General features: G+C 44.5%; 1 protein-coding gene and 1 long non-coding RNA gene across 3 annotated transcripts in view; one reads left to right on the top strand and one right to left on the bottom strand.

Annotated features, from left to right (window-relative positions):
- KANK4 (KN motif and ankyrin repeat domains 4) overlaps positions 1-1,124 on the bottom strand; it is a 99,822-nt gene extending 98,698 nt beyond the window's left edge. For both annotated transcript variants that reach the window (XM_003411150.4, XM_023549522.2), the window contains exon 1: positions 945-1,124. The gene's annotated coding sequence lies outside the window, so the exon portion shown is untranslated. The remainder of the gene's footprint in view (positions 1-944) is intronic.
- LOC111750999 (uncharacterized) lies at positions 824-15,652 on the top strand. Its single transcript, XR_002786073.2, has 3 exons — positions 824-948; positions 3,959-4,078; positions 15,344-15,652. It is a non-coding gene; the product is annotated as an uncharacterized LOC111750999 (long non-coding RNA).
- The last annotated feature ends 3,097 nt before the right edge of the window (positions 15,653-18,749 follow it).

An 18,749-nucleotide genomic window follows, 5' to 3' on the forward strand; every position in this document is an offset into this window, starting at 1 on the left:
TTTGCCCAGGCCTCAGAGAGTCACTGGAGGGGGCACTGGATGTTTTTCTTCTCTCCTGGAAAATGCCTCCTCCTCTCCCTCCAGGCCTGCACCCTAGAGTGCTGGGGGACTAAGACCATCCATTCCTGCCACCCTGGCAGATGCCCAGGGCAAGAGCAGGTGCAGACCAGGTGTAAGGGCTCTGTGGCTGGATTTTCCAACTCCCACACTCCGTAACTGGCCACTCAGAGGGAAGAAAGTACTTGGGGTCAAAGGTTTGACCTTAGGGGAGAAGCAAGATGAAAAGATTCTCGCCAAGTGGCCTGAAGGCCTCCCCCCACCCCCACCCTCAAGCGCACCCAGCCCGCGAGGCTCCACTGCCTCCATCCAAGGTCGCGGCCCTACCAGAGCGCTGGAAAGTTCAGCCAGAGGCCGAGGGGTCCCAGGGTAGGAACTGAGAGCTGAATTTTGTGTAACTAGACTAAGAGGACAGTTCCAGACATTTCTGGAACTGGCGGTTGCGTGCCTCCAGTCCTGCAAGCTGCATCCTGGACCGCAGCGCCCAGCTCAGAAAAGCTGGACGGGGGTTGCACCGCCAGAGCCGCAAGGACAACCGGCCTCCGCCTCTCAGCGGGTCTCCGCCCTCCCCAGAATTGAGGCGCTTGGAGCCAAGTCGAGGCAGGAAGGGGAGCGGCTCCCACCCTTGAGCAGCCCGCGCAGTCTTGTCGGCCCCCACCTCCCCGGTTGGTTCCCCGCCCTAGGCTCCCAGGGGGGCGCGAGGTCAGCCCCGATTGCCGCAGCCTCTGCCTTAAGGGGAGTCGGGGACGCGGCGCTGTGGAGGAGGGCGAGGCGGGCGGTGGAGGCGAGAGGGGAGCAGCCGAGCGCCAGACTCGGGTAGCCCAGAGCTGGGTGCTGGGACGCCTCAGTCAACGCACTGCCCCAGGCGGGGGTCGCACGGCTCTTACCTTGGTGAGCTGCGGGGGTCGCGTGCAGTTGGGGCGAGAAGCGGCCGGGCGCACACCCGGGCTTCGAGGCGCATGCAACCTCCGGGTGCACAGTCCTCGTCCGGGGCGCGCACCCCAGGCTGGAGCACACTCAGCGTTCGGGGCGCGCACACCCTCCAGGCGCCCTCTCGCCTGCGGGCTTGGCGTGGGTTCCGAGCGCACACCCTGCGGGGCACACCCACCGCGGCGGGCGCGGGCGGTTTAGGCGCGGTTGCGGGACTGGCCCGGCACGGCTAGAGCAGGCATCGCCCGGTGTCTCCAGCTGCCAACACCGCCCGAGTCCCCGCCTTCGCTAGGAGAGAAAAAAAAAAGACTCCTGACGCGGCGCGGGCTTCGGTGTGTAGGAAGGGGCAGAATTTCGAAACCGGGGGGAGGGTCTTAGCCTTGATAAACTCAAAAAGCCCTTGGACTGCCTCTGGAAGAAAAACTTTTTTGAAAAGAGACCAGAAAACTCCTGTGTATAGCGCTTTTCAGATTTCCAAAGTGCTTTGACATACATATATCTCAGTTCATCTTTACCTACAACAGTTAGTTGTGTGTGTGTGCGGGAGGAATTTTGCCCTCGTTTTACGGGCGAGTGACAGCATCGGACAAGGTAATGACTTAGCCACGTGCAATGAGGTGTCCACACTTCGCAGTGGGTTTTCCTAATCCCGGGTGGGGTGTGAGTGGCGAAGTAACAAAACCTTTATTCCTCCTAAGTCTTTGTCCATTTCCTTTTTTTCTTCCCAGTCATTCTTGTGGTCCCACGCAGGAATGCTAAATCTTTCACTTCTTACTCCCACCTTCCAGTGACCCTCTTTATCTCTTCTAAGTATTTGCATTTCAATCACTGCCCTTGAATGACCAGCTCACCTGGTGCCAGGCTCTGTGCACGTAACCCTAAGAGAAAAGAACTGGCACTAACCCATTTTACAGATGAGGACAAACAGGCATGGGAGGGATAGAGTGGAACAGAACCTGTAAGGCTCCAGATCCCAGCTCCCCATCGGTCTGCACTTCTCAAAAGGCCCATTGGCACACGTTATACTTGGCCAAAGAGGTTTGGCATTGTGACCCCGAAGGGGAGGATAATTCGGGGTAAGGGATACATCCAGGCTTTTTTTTTTTTTTTTTTTGACAGAAGCATGGTTATTAGAACAGTTTTATTTTCACTAGGGCTTTGCAGCACCACTCATCTGTCAGTTTGTCCTACTGTGGTGGCTTCCATGTTACTATGATGCTGGAAGCTATGCCACCAGTATTTCAAATACCAGCAGGGCCACTTGGACAGGTTTCAGCAGAGCTTCCAGTCTAAGACAGGCTAGAAAGAAAGGCCTGGTGATCTACTTCCAAAAGTTAGCCTATAAAAACCTGTGGATCACAACCGAATATCGTCTGATATAATGCTCTAAGATGAGTCCCCTGCGTTGGAAGGCACTTCACAATAGCTGCAACAGGGGGTTCAAGCATACCAATGATCATTAAGATGGCCAATGACCGGGCAACATTTTGTTCTCTTATACATAAGGTCGTCATGAGTCAGAGCCAACTCTACCACAACTAACAACAATAGGGCTTTATTAGAAGTAAATCAGTTGCCCCATGGCAACAGAAGCTTGGCCCCAGTATTGGGAGAGAGTAGGGAGTGGTGGGGACTGTGGTAAACTTGAGAATAGATCCAGGCTCCTGCCCAAAGTAAAGGGAGCAGCTACTACTTAGTTCTAGTCATTTTTGCCATCCAGGACAGGGAGTTAATATTGCCAGTCTTCCCATTTTTTAATGAAGCCATAAATCCAGATACTTAAGTGAAGTCTTCCAATTCATTGGCAGCTTATTTTAACATAGGCCTACTTTGTTCAAGCCAAATGGAGTAAGTCTATGGATCAGATCCAGCCCTCGGCCCAGGAGTCTGTGATCTCTGGTTTCGGGTTCTTCACGCTATTTCATTTGGCCTTCCCAACTCCCCTGTGAGATGGATAAGGTGTGCGTTACTCTGTCCGTTTTGGGGAAGAGGAAACTGGTTCAGATGGGTTGGGTAATTAACTAAGGTATAGCCCAAGCTAAGAAGTGAAGTCGGAACTTAAACCCAGCTATTCAGACCCCTGATCCTGGAGTTTTTTCTTCGGCATTCCCTGATCTCATTAAAAAATTTGTTCCTTGGTTACTGGGCATCTGAGCCAAGTTAGCATAGGGCTGGCCTAGCACTGGTGTGTGGAGACATAGCACCTTTCCTGGGAAGATGGAGAGAGCCTGCCAGACGGTTATCCTCGAAAGTACTTCTGAATTTAAGCCTGATGACTCAGAGGGAACTGTCTCTTGAGGGAAAAGCTGAGTCAGAGGAAGCATGATCTGAATTGGGGCATCCAAGGCTGCTGAATCCCAGATTAGGGCATCAACAAACGGGGAGAAAAATGGGCTGAGCAAATGTACCCACTCCCAAGCATTCACTCCTCTACCCCTGAAAGACAAAAAGCCACAGACACAGAAACAGCAGCTGGAGCATTGTCTTTTTTTTCCTGTCTTGCAGGAAAGCAACTAGCATTAGATCGGAAAGTAGACCCCTTGTCTGCCCCTTTCAGGCAGCAAGAATCTCAGGTTTGGGCATCTCCACTGCAGGGCCCAGCTTGGCCTTGCAGACGGGGGAGTGCTCATGCTTTAAAGGCAATTTAGAGCTTACACCTCTGTAATCAGAGACTGAGCAGTGGACAGAGAATGGAGTTCTTCCCCGCCCCCACTCTTGCCGGGATTTGGGGTAGACTGTAGGAAGATTAACGTGTATTCACCATCTACCATGTGCTAGGCGCTGAGCTAAACATTTCACATACAAGATCTCATTGCGATCTCCCAACAAAACTGAACTAACCACTGTTCTCCTATTGAGGATCCTGAGGAACAGCGCCACTTGCCTGAAGACACACAGCTGGTAGATTGGGGAGGTGGGGTCAAACCCGAATCTCGGTGACTCTAAAGGCTAAGCCCCCTCTCTCTAACAGGTGTGGAAATTGTAGCAGACATGAAGATGTATTGTTCAGAAGCGGAATCAAGAAAGCACTGCCAAGCCACAGGCAGCATCGTGAACTTCTGTGGGGTCTGCCTCAGTCAGTGGGATGTTGGTAAATGTTTAACAGCCAGCTCTCTGGGAAGAAAATGTGCATGTGTACACACACATACACACACACATGTATAGGAGCCCTGGTGGTGCAGTAGTTAAGTGCTCAGCTTTTAACTGAAAGCTCAGCACTTTGAACCCACCAGTGGCTCCACAGGAGAAGTCTTGGTGATCTGCTCCCTTAAAGATTACAGTTTAGGAAACCCTATGAGGCAGTTCTACTCTGTCATATAGGGTCACTGTAATCAACTCTGAATCAACTCAATGGCACCCAACAACAACAAAATATATATATGTGTATACCTATATATATGATGATACCTACACACACATTATATGTACATCAGTTCATTATAAATTCTACTGATATAAAGAATGTGTAATACACAATTTATAAATGATAAAATATATAATACTTTTTATTGTACATTCCATATAGCCAACTGAGTCCCGTAGAAAGCGTTTGTTGATTTTTTTTGCCCAACTCTTACATCCAACCTATGACTGCAATTCAAAAATGGGTATGACTCTGATGTGAATGTTGGTTGATGTTTTTGTTTACATTAAAGATTAGTACAAAAGTAAAACAACAAACATGTACATCAGAACACTCATTCTTCAGTGACATGGGCGACCTCTTTGTGAATTGTATATTAGTGCAATGTATGAGAGGTCCAGTTGCTCCTCATTCTCTCTGAAACCCCACTGCCGTCAAGTGATTCCGACTCATAGTGACCCTCTAGGACAGAGTAGAACTGCCCCGTAGAGTTTCCAAGGAGTGCCTGGTGGATTCGAACTGCCCACCTTTTGGTTAGTAGCTGTAGCACTTAACCCCTGTGCCACCAGGGTTTCCTCATCCTCTCCAGCACTTGTTATTACCAGTTTTTTTAGCCATTCTAATAGGTATGTGTACAGGCGTCTCATCATAGTTTTAATTTGCATTTCCTTAATGGCTAATGAGGAGCTCTGGTGGCAGAGTGGTTAAGAGCCCTGGTGCTAATCAAAAGGTCAGCAGTTTGAATCCACCAGCTGCTCTTCAGAAACTATGGGATAGCTCTACTTTGTCCTGTAGGGTCGCTATGACTCAGAATTAACTCAATTGCAACACTTTTTTTTTTTAATGCCTAATGATGTTAAATAACTTTTCATGTGCTTATTTTCCATTTGTATTACATTTGTTTTCGAGGTATACCCATTGTTATCAAGTCAACTCCAATTCATAGCAACCCTACAGAACAGAGTAAAACTGCCCCATAGGATTTCCAAGGCTGTAATCTTTATGGAAACAGACTGCCACATCTTTCTCCTGCTGAGCAGCTGGTAGGTTCAAACTGCTGACCTTTTTGGTCAGCAGCTGGGTGCTTAACCACTGCACCATCAAGGCTTCTCGTTTTTGAGGTATTTTATTTAATTGTAAGCTTATGTAATTTAATTCTTAATAATGGCTGTATTTAACAACTGGCAGATAAAATTTCTGAAAATTTAACAATCTGCTATTGCAAGCCAGTACAAATGGGCCCTAGTACCCACCACTTCACCTCTCTAGCTGAGGTCTCTCTCGCTCTTCTCCAGGTAGCCCCCAGCCCATGACAGAGCAAGGCAGTGGTACAGGGCCTAGCCATTTCTGCAGAAGCTCCCCAGGGGACTGGTAGAAAGTGTGTCAAGTCCGCATCTCTGTCCACAGCTCTCCTAGCCCAGCTCTGCTTCCCGTTCTTTTCTTTCATAGGTGTTGCTGTTGTTGTTGTTAGGTGCCACCAAGTCGGTTCTGACTCATAGCAACCCCACGTACAACAGAATGAAACACTGCCTGGTCCCAGGCCATCCTCACAATCATTCCGATGCTTGAGCCCACCACTGCAGCCACTATGTCAATCCATCTCATAGAGGGTCTTCCTTTTTTTCGCTGACTCTCTACCAAGCATGACGTCCTTCTCCAAGGCCTGATCCCTCCTCATAACATATCCAAAGTATGTTATTACTCAATAAGTCTTCCACACCCCTAGCTATCTAAGCATCTGTTTCAGGACAATGCAGCTGGCACAGAAATTCTCTGCCCTGCAATTCCTGCAAGCTCTCCCCAGGCTCAGGCTTTGTTCCAACTACCACACTCATTCAGGCTCCTCATGCCCGTCACTAAGCTAAATGCGAGTCATCCCAAAGGGAGCCCTGACCTCAGCATCCCTGGTCCACATGGCCTTCTGGACTGGATTCAGTGGGTGCCCCACCCAGACCCACATGTGTGTGTTGCTATGTGCTGGGAGTAGTCACAGATCTGGGCTCCCACAGCTGCTACAAGCCAAGGAGCCTTGATGGTGGCTGCTCCTGGTCCCTGGGGTCACTCTCAGGCACAACCTGACAGTGCCAAATGTGCTGAAATGCAGAAATGTGAGTGTCCTGAGGAGGTGATGAAAACCCACAGATAGTCTTCTTCTTTCCTTCTCCACTGACAAGCCCCTATTCCCCATCCCACTGGACTTCAGCCTTTCTGAAGATTTCCCATGAGACTGAGCATCCACCTTGTCACAAAGCTGTGGTCTGCTTCTTAATGCACTCCTTAGTATGTGCTGTCCTCTCATTGCTTCCTCACTCCACTTTGCCCTCAGCCTGGCTTCCCTGGGATTGCTTTCCCCATAAAGTGTTTGCACATAGGCTTTTGCCTTTTTTTTTTTTTCTGTTTGCTAGGGCACCTAGGCTAAGACACCCACCAAATTAAGGCATCATTTATATTCTTCACTGTTGTCTTATGGACCCTTCACATCTAAAACCTACACTTCCAATCTTATTTCCCATTATCCTTCAGCCTGGTGGGACAGTTAGCCATTCCCCAAACATGTCCCGAACTTTTCCAGTTTTGTGACTGAGTGCAGGCTGCTCCTCCTGCCTGGACTGTTCCTTCTCTGCCCTTCAATACACACACACACACACACACAGAGTCTTCCTATGTCCTACTTCCACTGTCCAGTTGCACCTCCTCCATGAAGGCTTTCCTGATGCCAATGAGATTTCTCCTTCCTTGGAACCATGATGGCATTTTGAAACCTAAGTCAGGTACTGCTCATATTTTACCTTGTGTAAAGGAAGCCTTGTTATTTTTGTTGTATGCTGTAGAGTCAATTCCTACTCATAGTAACCCTATAGGACAGAGTAGAACTGCCTCCATAGGGTTTTCTAAGCTGTAATCTTCATGGGAACAGATCTCCAGGTCTTTCCCCCTTGGAGCCACCAGTGGATTCAAACTGCTGACCTTTCAGTTAGCAGCCAAGTGCTTAACAATTGGACCACAAGGAAGCCTTAAAGATCTCCAAAAAACACAAATTTGATCATGCCATTCCCCTACTTAAAACCCTTTGATGGCATCCCGTTGCTTTTGGGATAACGTTCATAATCCTTTAAGAAGTCCTACAAGTTTAGGCCCTGCCTATCCAGTCTCATCTTGTGTCCTCCTTGACCTCAATCCTAGCACTCTAGCTGGATGAGACTCCTCTTAGTTCTTCCAACACACTAGATTATTCTTTGCCTAAAGTCCTCTGCACATGCTGTGTTTTCTTCTACCTGGAAGAACCTAACCCTGATTCTTTGTCTAGATAGTTAATACTCATCCCACAAGTCTCATATATCACTTGTGCAAGAAATCGCACTGATGCACCCCTAGCCCCAGACTAAGGAGTTTCTGGTCTCCACTCTTATAGCATCTCTGCTTTTCTTTCATAATACTCAGCACAACTTTAATTATGTGTTTATTGCCCATTTGTCCCATATTGTAATTGCATAAGTTTAGGCCTATGTCTCATTTAATGTATTTCAGCACCTAGCTCAGATCCTGGTACATACAAATATAAATCCTTGGTCTTGATAAATGTGTTATGAATGAATGAATAAATAAACCACCAAGGCTTTGAGACCAGCTGGTGATAGTAAAATAATATGGGGCGGGGGGGGGGGTTAAGTTTTCTCTCATTTACTTGTAATGTTTTATTACTACTGTATTGGTGTTTTATACTGCACATTTAACTCTAAATTCAAAAAAGTTATCATTATTATTAAATCAAAAGGATATACCCTGCTACATTACATCATACACAAAAATCAGATTATGTGGATTTAAATGTGAGAAATAATCACTAAAGCTTTTATAAGATAACGTAAGAGAATTATCTTGTCCTTGAAGTAAGCAACTACTTTTAAAGAAGACACAAAAGGCATAACCCTGAAAAAAATAAATTGTTCTACATTAAAATTAAGAACTCTTGCTCATCAAAACCTGTTGACATACAGCAACGAGTTTATTCCCTTAGGGACCTGTGAGTTGACTGGGCTCAGCTGGGCAGATCTTCTCCACATGATGTCATCTGAGGCTGGAGTCACCTAGAGCTTGATTAGGCTAGAATAGCCAAGATGGCGCTTTCACATGCTGGCAGCTAATGGTGATTACTTGCTGATAGTTCAGCCAGAGTTTTGTCCCAGGAGTACCTACATGGGACTTTTCTACGTGGCTCACCTTTTCATATCCTGGTATCTTAAGAGCAAATGTCCCAAGAGCAAGTCTTCCAAGAGTGAAGAAGTGGAAGCTGCAGTTCCGTCAGGGGCTAGGTCCAGAACCGGGGCAGCATCACTTCCAATACATTCTGTCGGTTAAGCAGTCACAGGACAAGCCTAGATTCAAAGGGAGAGGGGAATAAATGCCAATTTTCAATGGGGAGAGTGAAAAAGAATTTATATTCAGAATATATAAAGAACTCCTGCAAGTCAATAGGAAAAACACTATTCAATAGAAAAATGAACAAAAACTTACTTTACAAAAGAAGATATTTAAAAGATCCAGCATAAGAAAAAGTGCTCAATACTATTTGTTATCAGGGAAATGCAAATTGAAATGAGAGGTTTTAATAAATTAAAACCTCAATAGTACTGCACACCCTTTAGGATAGTTTATAGAAAAATATTGATAATATGAAGTATTAGCAAGGATGTAGAGCAAGTGAAACTATTAAATATTGCTCCTGGAAGGGTAATATTTTTAGGTAGTTTAAAATTCAGTCATTTTGATCTTACCAGAAATTCTAAAACTATTACATTATCAAGCTATGCTGTAATAATTCCTTAAAAAAAATTTTTTTTTTTTAATTACTAAACTAGCCAAAATGTGTTCTGCTGTTTGAAACTAAGAATCTGCATAATACAGAATGTTGGTAGAAAGCGTCACTTTTAAAGTCTCACCTTGGAGAACTGTTTGTCAGTATTCACTAAAGCTGAATATAGTATACACAAATCAAAACCAAACCCATTGCCGTCAAGTCGATTCCAACTCACAGCAACCCTACGGGACAGAGTAGAACTACCCCATAGGGTTTCCAGGGAGTGGCTGGTGGATTCGAACTGCCAACCTTTTGGTTAGAAGCCAAACACTTAACCACTGTGTTGCCATTGCAATATACCCATGACCCAGTAATTCCACTCCTAGGTATAAGCCCAACAGAAATTTGTGAATATGAACAATATAGGGCATAATCATGAATGTTTGTAGTAGTACTATTCGTAATTGACCCAAATTGGAAATTTAAGTTTCTGTCCATTGTAGAATGGATAAATAAATTGTGGTTTTGTCATATAATAGAACATTATACAGCAGTGAAAATGAACCAACTACTGTTACGAGCAACAACACTGATGAATCTCACAAAAATCAATGATAATTACTAAGTGCAAACAGTATAGATTAAATGATTCTGTTTATATAAAGTTCAAACAGATAAAACTACTTTATGGTAATAGAAGTCAGGATAGTGATAATGCTTGGAGAAGTGGGCTAGTGATTCGGAAGGGGCACAGGGAAATTTTGGAGTGGTAATGTTCTATTTTTTGTGGTTAGTCACCATCGAGTGAATTCCAACACATGGCGACCCCTTGTGTGCAGGGTAGAGCTGTTCCACAGGGTTTTCAAGGCTGTAACCTTTTTGGAAGTAGATGGTCAGGCCTGTCTTCCGAGGAATCTGTGGGTGGGTTCGAATCGCTAATCTTTTGGCTAGTAGTTGAGCACTTAAGCATTTGCGCCATCCAGAGACTAATTTGGAATTTCTGGGAAAATATTAAACTACACAGGAAACATCAAACAAAGATGGAAGGAACACGTGGAGTCATTATACCAAAAAGAATTGGTCGACAGTCTACCATTTCAGGTGGTAGCTTATGATCAGGAACCAATGGTACTGAAGGAAGAAGTCCACGCCGCACTGAAGGCATTGGTGAAAAACAAGGCTCCAGGAATTGACAGAACCAAATTGAGATGTTTCAACAAACAGATGCAGCACTAGAAGCACTCACTCATCTATGCCAAGAAATTTGGAAGACAGTTACCTGACCAACCAACTGGAGGAGATACGTATTTATGCCTATTCCCGAAAAAGGTGATCCAACTGAATGCAGATTTATCCAATGATATCATTAATATCACATGCAAGTAAAATTTTGATGAAGATCATACAAATGTGGCTGCAGCAATATATTGACAGGGAACTGCGAGAAATTCAGGCTGGATTCAGAAGAGGATGTAGAACCAGGGATATCATTGCCAGTGTCAGATGGATCCTGGCTGAAAGCAGAAAATGCTAGAAGGATGTTTACCTGTGTTTTATTAACTATGCAAAGGCATTCAACTGTGTGGATCATAACAAATTATGCATGACATTGCAAAGAATGGGAATGCTAGAACACTTAATTGTGCTCATGCGGAACTTGTACATTGACTAAGAGGCAGTCATTCAATCAGAACAAGGGGATACTGTGCAGCTTAAAGTCAGGAAAGGTGTGTGTCGTGGTTGTATCCTTTTGCCATATTTATTCAATCTGTATGCTGAACAAATAACCCCAGAAACTGGACTATATGAAGAAGAATGGGACATCATGATTGGAGGAAGACTCATTAACAGTCTGCATTATGTGGATGACACAACCTTGCTTCTTGAAGTGAAGAGGACTTGAAGCACTTACTGATGAAGATCAAAAACTACAGCATTCAGTATGGATTACACCTTAACATAAAGAAAACAAAAATCTTCATAACTGGACCAATAAGCAACATCATGATAAACAGAGAAAATATTGAAGTTGTTAAGGATTTCATTTTATTTGGATCCACAATCGACACCCATGGAAGCAGCAGTCAAGAAATCAAAAGATGCATTGCATTGGGTAAATCTGCTCCAAAAGACCTCTTAAAAGTGTTAAAAAGCAAAGATGTCACCTTGAAGACTAAGGTGCGCATGACCCAAACCATGGTGTTTTCACTCACCTCATACACATGCAAGCGAAACCTGGGTGATGAGTAAGGAAGACCAAAGAAGAATTGACGTCTTTGACTTATGGTGTTGGTGAAGAATATTGACTATACCATGGACTGCCAAAAGATTGAACAAATCTGCCTTGGAAGAGGTACAACAAGAATGCTCCTTAGAAGCAAGGATGGTGTCTTGGTTATCTAGTGCTGCTATAACAGAAATACCACAAGTAAATGGCTTTAGCAGAGAAATTTAATCTCTCACAGTCTAGTAGACTACAAGTCCAAATCCAGGGCATCAGCTTCAGGGAAAGGCTTTCTTTCTCTGTTGGCTCTGGAGGAAAGTCCTTGTCATCAATCTTCCCTTGGTCTAGGAGTTCCTCCGCATAGGAACCTCAGGTCCAAAGGACACATTCTTCTCCTGGGACTGCTTTCTTGGTGGTATGAGGTCCCCATGTCTCTCTGCTCACTTCTCTCTTTTATGTCTTTTCTATCTCAAAAGAGATTGGCTTAAAACACAATCTAATCTTGTAGATTGAGTCCTGTCTCATCAACATAACTGCCATCCCATCTCATTAACATCATAGTGATAGGATTTACAACACATAGGAAAATCACATCAGATGACAAAATGGTGGACAATCACACAATACTGAGAATCATGGCCCAGCCAAGTTGAATCATGGGAGACATGATTCAATCCATAACAGATGGCGAGGCTATGTCTCACGTATTTTGGACATGTTGTCAGGAGGACCAGTCGCTGGAGAAGGACATCATGCTTGGTAAAGTAGAGGGTCAATGAAAAAGAGGAAGATCCTCAATGAGATGGATCGACACAGTGGCTGCAACAATAGGCTCAAGCATAGCAATGATTGTGAGGATGGTGTAGGACCCAGCAATGTTTCATTCTGTTGTACATAGGGTTGCTATGAGTTGGAACCAACTCGATGGCACCTAACAACAAGAACAATGTTCTATTCTTTAAATAGAACATTTAAAATACATTGCAAATAGTTACAAGACTATGTTACTTTTGAAGATTCATTGAGCTTGTGTTTATTATAAAGTGCTATATTGAAGTATAGCCTCTCTCTGTGTTATACTTTAATATAGCATTTTATTAAAAAAAAATACATGCCAAAGTGCCTGCTGATAAATAGAAATCCTAATGATGCCCTTCACATTTGCAATGATTTATAAATGTGCTCTACTGGAAAACCTTTCTGAGTATTTTTGACTTTTCTGTTAAGATGAAGAGCTTGTAAGTTCAATTTCTATATTTTATTACATAATGAAGCTTTGTTGTCTGTGTGAAACATTCAGTGTTAATTAAGTATTTAAAACTCAGGTAAAACACAGAGTGAACAGTAGCATATTAAGCAAAGAATTCACGTAATAAATTTGCAGATGACATTACATTGGGAAGCACGCTTGATCCATTAGATGACAGAACTAGCCATAAAACAGATCTCAACAATATCAACTTCCGTTCTAATCTCCACATAGATGACAAACTACACTCCAAACTTGCTGAAATTCTTGCAATTCCTCAAACCTCAGGCTGTTTCTCACTTCCAGGTTATTTCACATTTGGCGTTCTTTGTCTGGGACAGCCTTACATAGCTCTTCGCCTCTCTAAGTTCTTCTGAACCTATTTCAGGTGTCATCTGCTCTAAGAAATTTTCTTTAACCTTCGTGGTTGGCAGTCTCTGAGATGGCCCCAGTGATCCCCTTGTCCTGGTATTGATGCCATTGTGTAATCCCCTCCCCTTGAGTATGGACTGGACCTCATGGATCACTCCTACAACTAGAACACAGCAAAATTATGTGGTGTCACCTACAAGATCAGGATACAAAAAAGACTGTGGAAGACCTTTGATGACTGTGGCTTCCATCTTGGTCTCTCCTTATCTCTCCTTTTCCCTCTCTGCTCTTCTCTCTCTCCTATCCCTTGCTCTGGGGAAAGTAAGTTGCCATGCTCTGATAGCCCCATGGAGAGATCCATGTGGCAAGAAACTGATGCTATTTCTGGCCAACAGCCAGCGTGGATCTGAGGCCTGCTAGCAGCCACATGAGTACACTTTGAGGCAAATCCTCTCCGATCAAGCCTTGAGATGATGGCAGCCCCAGTCAGCACCATGATTGCAGCCTGTGAGTGGCCGGGAGCCAGAGGCAGCCACCTAAGCTGGATTTCTGACCCGCAGAAACTGTGAGATAATAAATGCCTTTTTGCTTAAGTAGCTAAAGTTTGAGGTAATTTATTACACAGCAGTAGATAACTAATATAGGCCCCACCTTCACCTCTCCTAAGGTCCCTGGTGTCACAGTGGTTAAAGCGCTCATCTGCTGACCAAAAGGTCAGTGATTCGAACCCACCAGCCACTCCATGAGAGAAAGATATGGCAGTCTGCTTTCGTAAAGATTAAACTAAAAACCAAACCCACTGCCGTCGAGTCAATTCTGACTCGTAGTGACCCTATAGGACAGAGGAGAACTGCCCCATAGAGTTTCCAAGGAGCATCTGGTGGATTCAAACTGCCGACCTTTTGGTAAGCAGCTGTAGCACTTAACCACTACACCACCAGGGTTTCCAGCTATGACCTTGGAAATCCTATGGGGAAGCTCTACTCTGTCTTACAGAGCTGCTATGAGTTGGAATCGACTCAATGGCAACAAGTTTGGCTTTTTTGGTTTTTCACCCCTCCTACACCAGGTTGGATTAGTTGCCCCTGTTAAGTACCCATGCCACCCACAATCACAGCATTTATCACACCTTATAACAATCTACTGCCTTCTTGCCCATCTCTCCCATGAAAGTATTAACACCTTGGCTCAGGGACCATGTCTTACAAGCTTTTTCATTCCAGCTCCTGGAACTTAGTTGTACTCAGTAAATATCTGATTAATGTATAAAATAATGAAAGGATCATAACCGTTTAATCTTGGAAAATAACTCTGATTCTTAATCTCTTCATTTGTAAAATGATAACAAATAAAAACTGCAGAAATACAAGGATAAAATGAGCATGGCTTGGTAAGTAATTAGATGTAAAGGGTGAGCGAAAAGGAGGAGTCAGAGTTTGAGCAAATGGATATTCCTCAAGAGAGGTAAAGAATATCAGAAGAGGAGCCCATTTAGGGCAGAAGATGGTGAGTTTAACTTTGGACATGCAAAAGTTGAGGTGTCTTTGGACATATTCACCAGGGTGATGGGTTTATATGTGTGATGCTTAGGGAGAGGTCTGTGGTAGAATAGTTTTGGAAGTTAACATCCTATCGATGGTAATTGAAGCTGTGGGAGAGAAGCCAAAGATTGAGATAAGCTATGGGCTGAGAATAGACCCTTGGGGGACATCCTTGCTAGGAGGAGGACAGAAGCATGTTTGAAGGAGATGGGGGAGGAGGGTGGACAATCTCTCTAGAACTGGAAAATTGTGGTCATACAAATGGAAGGATGCAGACAGCATCATGAAGAAGGGAATGATCCTCAATAACAAATATAGTAGAGATCAAGTTATTAACTGAAACACATCCCATGGATTCAGTAATTGGAAGACGATTGATGATTGTGGCTGATTGTATTTTTCAAAGACAATTGCAACAATATTTCCCATCCCACATGCTCTTCTACTATGTGACCTCACCACCATCCCACCACTGAGAAGTGGGATGTTCCCTTTCTCATGATTCAGTGGGCTTATGACTGCTTAGACCGATAAAGTACAGTGGCAGCAGGGCTGGATTACCCAGTGTCATGGATTGAATTATAACCCAGTGTCATGGATTGAATTATGTCCCCCCCAAAATGTGTGTATTAACTTGGTTAGGCCAGGATTCCCAGTATTGTGTGGTTGTCCTCCATTTTGTGATTGTAATTTTATGTTGAGGGGATTAGGATGGGATTGTAACACCACCCTTACTCAGGTCACCTCCCTGATCCAAGGTAAAGGGATTTTCCCTGGGGTGTGGCTGAACCACATTTTCTCTCTCAAGAGATAAAAGGAAGAGAAGCAAGCAGAGAGTGGGGACCTCATACCACCAAGAAAGCAGCACCAGGAGCAGAGCGCATCCTTTGAACCTGGGATCCCTACACCTGAGAACCTCATCGACCATGGGAAGATTGAGGGCAAGGACCTTCCTCCACAGCCGACAAAGAGAGAAAGCCTTCTCCTGGAGCTAACACCCTGAATTTGGACTTGTAACCTACTAGACTGTGAGAGAAATAAATTTCTCTTTGTTAAAGCCATCCACTTGTGGTATTTCTGTTATGGCAGCACTAGATAACCAAGACACCCAGTAAGCAATGTATGCACCAACCCAACTGTGGCTTCCCACCAATCTGCAGTGCACAATTTCACCTGTCCCCCACTATGTCAAAGAAGTGGTAAAACCCATGTGAAATTACTCACCACAGATTAGCAAATAAATACAATAAAGCCCATGCATACCTTGCTCAGGGCAAACCAGCACATGGCATAAAAACTGTTTAATCCACCTCTGAGTGGCAGTGATGCCAAGTGATTTCGGAGGCTAGTCATAAAAGGTGATGCAGCAGAAGTCTAGAAGTGACAATGAGGAGCCAGGACAATCCATTCATCATTTCTGCCTCAGAGTTGTAGGATGTGGGTCTGAGGGCAACTTTCTCCTGAAGGGCTGTAGGGGAAATGAAGATTTCAGTAAGTCAAAAGATGATGAGAGGATCTTACGGGGAAATGAGGGGTATGTTCACAATGGGTGGGGGTGGAGTGAGTAAGAAATACAAAGAGGGAAAAGAATGAGTGTGGAAGGGGGACTTAGAGATGGAAGAAAGTCCTTTTTCGTTACAAGGCCCCTGTTCTAGGCAGGGGTTCTCTTAAGGTATTCAGAAACAGAAGCAAAAGTCTGAGCTAGATGGGCTGTGAGGGCTTTGCTGTAGGTCAAAGCCCTTGCCTAAGCTCAGTCCTTTGGACTCCAAGTCTGGTACTCTTGCCCTAAGCAGGCTCCTCTTATTGGAGAATGGAGACCCCTGTGATAGTGTTGGGGCTAAGACTGGGTGACTATCTGCCAAGGACACTGTAGAGGGTGGAGGTGGGAGGTTGATGGGGGTGGCATTTGGCTGTGAGAGCTCGCAGACAGCCTGGGCATCCTTGTCTCAGGAAGTTACACAGAGCAATGGATCTTTCTGTTATGACTGTTTTGCTGTAATGAAACAGAAACTATGAGAGTTCTTGAACTCTCCTGAGAGGAAGACAATAAAAAGTGATCTGACCACCCAACTGGAAGTTAATTTTAAATAACTTTATGGACACACTCCTATTAATAAGGCTGTCTGCAGCCAGGTGACTCTGAAAGCCTCCTTCTCCACAGAGTCTCTCAGGGTGACAAAGGGAAGGGGTATGCTCCTGCCATTGGACAAGCCCACACCGGTCGTTTCAGGCAGAAAATTCTATAGGGAAAGAGATTCCTCAACTTCTCATTCCACCTCTTAACCTTCATGGCGGAACCTACATGTGTAAGTACAGTGGCTGAAGAAGTGGATTTACTTAGACCAGGCATCGTGCTTTCCAGATATCCGTGCATAACACCCACAACAACCCAAGGAAGGAGGTTGTATTCCTATGCCCATTTTAGAGACGTGGAAACTAAGACTTAAAGAGTAAAAATTTTCCAAGATCTCACAGCTAGAAAGAAAAGAAGCTGGGATTTGAGACAGTCTAGCTCCATGCAAAAAACCCCTCCACGGTTTTGCCCTCCTTCCTGAGACATAATGCAGATCGTGTGAAGGCCTTCAAAGTCAACTTCCTCTTGCACTGCCTCCGCTGTGGGTGATAGGCAGCTGACCCTCATACCATGACTTTCTCCATCTTGCTCACATGCCTTTTCAACGTCTTTGTTAATATCTTTAATATCACACGCAAGAAAAATTTTGCTGAAGATAATTCAAAAACAGTTGTCGTACATTGAAAGGGAACTGCCAGAAATTCAAGCCAGATTCCGAAGAGGACATGGAATGAAGGATATCATTGCTGATGTCAGATGGATCACGGCCAAAAGCAGAGAATATCAGAAAGTTTTTTGTTGTTGTTGTGGTTAGGTACTGTCCAGTCAGTTCCGACTCACAGTGACCCTATATACAACAGAATGATATACTGCCCGATCCAGCATCGTCCTCACAATCGTTGCTATGTTTGAGCCCGTTGTTGTAGCCACTGTGTCAGTCCATCTCATTGAGGGTCTTCTTTTTCACTGACCCTCTACTTCACCAAGCATGATGCCCTTCTCCAGGGACTGGTCCCTCCTGATAACATGTCCAAAGTGTGTGAGACAAAGTCTCACCATCCTCGCTCTAAGGAGCATTGTGGCTGTACTGCTTCCAAGACACGTTTGTTCATTCCTCTGGCAATCCGTGGTATATTCAGTATTCTCCACCAACACCATAATTCAAATGCATCAAATCTTCTTTGGTCTTCTTTATTCATTGTCCAGTTTTGTATACATATGAGGCAACTGAAAATACCATGACTTGGGTCAGGCGCACCTTAGTCCTCAAAATGACACCTTTGTTTTTTAACACTTTGAAGTGACCTTTGGCAGCAGATTTGCCCAATGCACTATGCCATTTGATTTCTTGACTGCTGCTTCCATGGGCATTGATTGTGGATCTAAGTAAAGCGAAATCCTTTTCTCTATTTATCATGATGTTGCTTATTAGTCCAGTTGTGAGGATTTTTGTTTTCTTTATGTTGAGGTGTAATCCACACTGAAGGCTGTGGTCTTTGATTTTCATTAGTAAGTGCTTCAAGTCCTCTTTACTTTCAGCCATCACCCTGAAGTGTAATTGTCTGGCTGTTGTCAGTCTTCCCCACTAGACAGTGAGCTCCCTGTTACGTGGCAGGTGCTCCATAAAATAGCTTGGAACTAATAATTAATTAAAAAAAGTTAAGAGAGATCGCTCTGTGTGATTTTGGAAGTCATAGGACATCAAAACCTTGGTGAAGTAACGTGGAGAATCCTTTCTCCCAGTGTCTAGGCGCCATGTGAAAAGAGGAGCCCTGATGACAGGACCTCTGGGATGGGGGAAAGGTCCTCAGTGTGGGGTTAGAGGACCAGGGTTGGAATCTGGGCAATTTGGCAGGCAGCCAGTTTGTCCATGTGAGTTTTAGTATAGGAGAAACAATGCCTGACCTTCCCAACACACATGGTTGTGATAGGATGGGACATGTGTAAACACTGCAGACCGTAATGTGCTATACAAATGTCATAATCATTTTCATCATCATCATCTTCAGGAGTAGATCCAGGCCACAGCTTTGCAACCTTTATTCAGAGCAGCTAAAACCCAGGTCTTTCATTTTACATCTCTTCCCCTGGGGCCAGGCACGAAGACACATCAAAGTCCAGACCCAAGATTTTTATAGTT

This window comes from Loxodonta africana, chromosome 3 (assembly GCF_030014295.1).
Source record: "Loxodonta africana isolate mLoxAfr1 chromosome 3, mLoxAfr1.hap2, whole genome shotgun sequence".
Taxonomy (NCBI): Eukaryota; Metazoa; Chordata; class Mammalia; order Proboscidea; family Elephantidae; genus Loxodonta; species Loxodonta africana.